This window comes from Pistacia vera, unplaced genomic scaffold (assembly GCF_008641045.1).
Source record: "Pistacia vera cultivar Batoury unplaced genomic scaffold, PisVer_v2 Contig209, whole genome shotgun sequence".
In the NCBI taxonomy this organism is placed as follows: domain Eukaryota; kingdom Viridiplantae; phylum Streptophyta; class Magnoliopsida; order Sapindales; family Anacardiaceae; genus Pistacia; species Pistacia vera.
The window spans coordinates 207,257-210,369 of NW_022196012.1; the positions used below are offsets into that span (position 1 = coordinate 207,257).

The 3,113-nt window shown below is 35.2% G+C and overlaps 1 long non-coding RNA gene across 1 annotated transcript; it reads left to right on the forward strand.

The window, feature by feature from the left end:
• Positions 1-1,113: 1,113 nt before the first annotated feature.
• On the forward strand, positions 1,114-2,654 carry LOC116129177. The gene is made up of 3 exons (XR_004127862.1): positions 1,114-1,158; positions 1,842-1,922; positions 2,306-2,654. It is a non-coding gene; the product is annotated as an uncharacterized LOC116129177 (long non-coding RNA).
• Positions 2,655-3,113: the final 459 nt, after the last annotated feature.

A 3,113-nucleotide genomic window follows, 5' to 3' on the forward strand; every position in this document is an offset into this window, starting at 1 on the left:
GTGTGTGTTGGAAGTGGAGGAGAAAGACAACTTCCTGAGTGGTACGCAGACAAAGGAATAAAATTGATCCTTAGCACAGAAATTGTTCGATTAGATCTTTGTTCCAAGGCTCTTGTTAGTGCATCTGGTGAAGTCTTCAGGTATCAAACATTGATAATTGCAACTGGTTGCCTACCGGACAGGTTGACAGAATCAGGTGTGCAAGGAGCTGATGCGAAAAATATCTTCTACTTGAGTGAAATTTATGATGCTATTAAGTTGGTTGAAGCAATTCAGGCAAAGAAAAACGGGAAGGCTGTGATAATTGCAGATACATGTTGTGGTCTTGAGATTAGTGAAGCTTTGCTAATCAACAGTTTGGATGTTAGCATGGTTTTTCCTAAAGATTGGTTTTTCAATACTGAAATTGCTGCTTCCTATCATTCTTATTATAAATCAAAAGGAATCAAATTATTTGAAAGCACTTATGAAGTTGGGTTTACGGCTAACTCTAGTGGAGAGGTCAAGGAAGTGACTTATGAAGTTGGGTTTACGGCTAACTATAGTGGAGAGGTCAAGGAAGTGAAACTAAATGATGGCACTGTGCTGGAAGCTGACATTGTGATTGTTGATATAGGAATTACATGTATTACATCATTACTTGAGGGTCAGTTTGAAGAGGAGTTGGGAGGAATAAAGACTGATGCATTTTTCAGGACAAGTGTTCCTGATGTTTATGCTGTGGGAGATGTGACTACTTTCCCTTCGAAATCGTATAATGGGAATACTATCAGGGTTATACAAGTTGACCATGCCCGCAAATCAGCTGAGCATGCTGTGAAGGCCATCAAGGCAAGTGAGAACGACAAAACAATTGATGAATATGACTACCTCCCTCACTTGTTTTCTCGTTCCTTTGATCTTTCATGGCATTTCTATGGTTTGGTTACTGGCAACTCTGTGATGTTTGGAGAAGTGGATCATGTATCACCCCTACATAAGTTTGGAGCATACTGGATCGAAGATGGGAACATTATGGGAACTTTCCTTGAGAATGGGAATCCTGAAGAAAACAAGGCCATGGCCAAAGTTGCTAGGGACCAGCCTCGAGTTTATAATTTGAATGTACTGAAGGAGCAGGGTCTTTCCTTTGCCTCAAACTTTTGAGAATTCAAAACGGTAATATTTATATTTATTTTGCTTGTCAATCCTGGTTAAGCTAGGTTGCATTGAGTCTCTATTTGCTTTTAAATTTTTGTTGTTTTTAAGTTTCCTTTGGGTTAATGTTAGGCCACCAATTATTAAGAATTATCACAGGCAAGGCAGAGGGACGTTGGGTGTGAATAAAGGGAAGGGGAGTTAGTTAAGTGGATTGTATACGTGTCCTTAGTTGATTGGGCTTGAGTGAGAATCAATGGGAATATAAGGGAAGAGTCTTAAGATGTGAGAGTGGTCAATTTGTTAAGAGAGTAATACTGGGAGGTCTCTAGCTCCTCGAAGTGCTAGAATTCTGTTCTGCATTTATCAGTTGTTTTTTCTGCATTTCCGTTTATGTACTTCTCTGATAATTCAGTTTATGTATTTCTCCGATTATCAATATAATTCTGAAATATTTCATGTCTGTGGAATTGTTTGAATTACTGTTTGTTTGCGTATGTTGATTGCCAAACAGTGAGTTGAGAGGGGTTTGTATCAGTTAATAATCATATGATTATTATTATTCCATAGCTTATGGGCAATTGCATGATTTAGAATTGACATTTCACGTCCGTGTTGTTTACAGATATGAAGATGCATAGATAATTTTGTGGAAAGTTTTTTTTGGCTGTAGATTTCATTTGGGTCCAATAATCATCTTGCAGATTTTCAGTTCACTTGCTTCCATAACCTGTAAGGATGCAGCAAATTCGGCTACCAAAGATCATGAATAAACAACAAAAGAGGTTTGTTATTTTTTTTCTAATATATTTCTTTTTAGTGCGGTTTCCGTCAATGCTTTGTACAACATTTAAGAAATTCCATTACAAGATAATAATTAATAAGTATTCTAGCAACTATAAGAAATAGCTTTGTTTGTGTCATCCTACTGTGACAGCATTAAAAAGCAACTTCAAATAGTGTAAACTTGCAGACTTGACCTTAAAATGAAATAAAGTTCAATTCATTTGTATTTGTACATACTGTCATAGCATTAGAGTTAGTGCAATGTGCATCGATCTTCTGTATTTAGATTTATTAAAATTCATTTACTGTTAAAATTGTCGTTTCAGATCCACTGTATTTGTTTTCTTAAAATTGAATTAATATAGAACTCTTATTTTGTTAGTTGATTTAGTGTTGCAAAGAAGAGAAGCAGAAAACTGCAAGAGCCAAGGGAAAGAAGACATTTCATGATAGCTGGTGGAGCTTCTGATTGAATGTCACCACCGTCAAGGAATGGTGGAAAGCACTCAATAAGGTTATCCTTACCATTGTCGTTGGACGTCGTGCCTTCGAAACTGATGCAGTCGGCAGTTATAGCTGGGTGGATGAGTAGTCATTGTGTTATTTTGTGGTGGGTGTCTCCATACCCATTAAGATTATTTGCTTTTGCTTTTCATGACTGGTCTTTATGAATTCCTTAAAACTCTGTTTGATCAGCAAATTTGATTTCATGTTTTTCTTAATTAATGCCAGATTGCCTCAAATCCTTTCTGAAACTTATAATTGTTTTTATTTTTATTTTTATTTTTAATGTATCATTGTTTTCTTAATTTGTAATTGAACAACATTCGCACTGTTGGAGTAGAATTCCTCCATTTTATCCATCCTTTTTTAGCATAGAAATCTAACTGTTTCTTATTTTATCTCTTTTCACTCTCTCTCTCTCTCATACAAATGTTGTGAAGATGTATTCCTTTACAATTTTCCTAAACCATATTAAATGTACAATATTAATTGAACTTAAATGTGCAAAATCCCACCTAAAAAAAAAAAAAAAAAATGAATTGGTTGTAGACTTGTAGATGTTTTAATTTTATTGGTCTCTCCACTTTTAGAGAAATCAGTTCATATAGAAAAATTTGTATAAGGAGTTTGTACGTTTAATATTTTTCTTATAGATCGAATTTAATCAAAACCGTCAAACGTGGTGG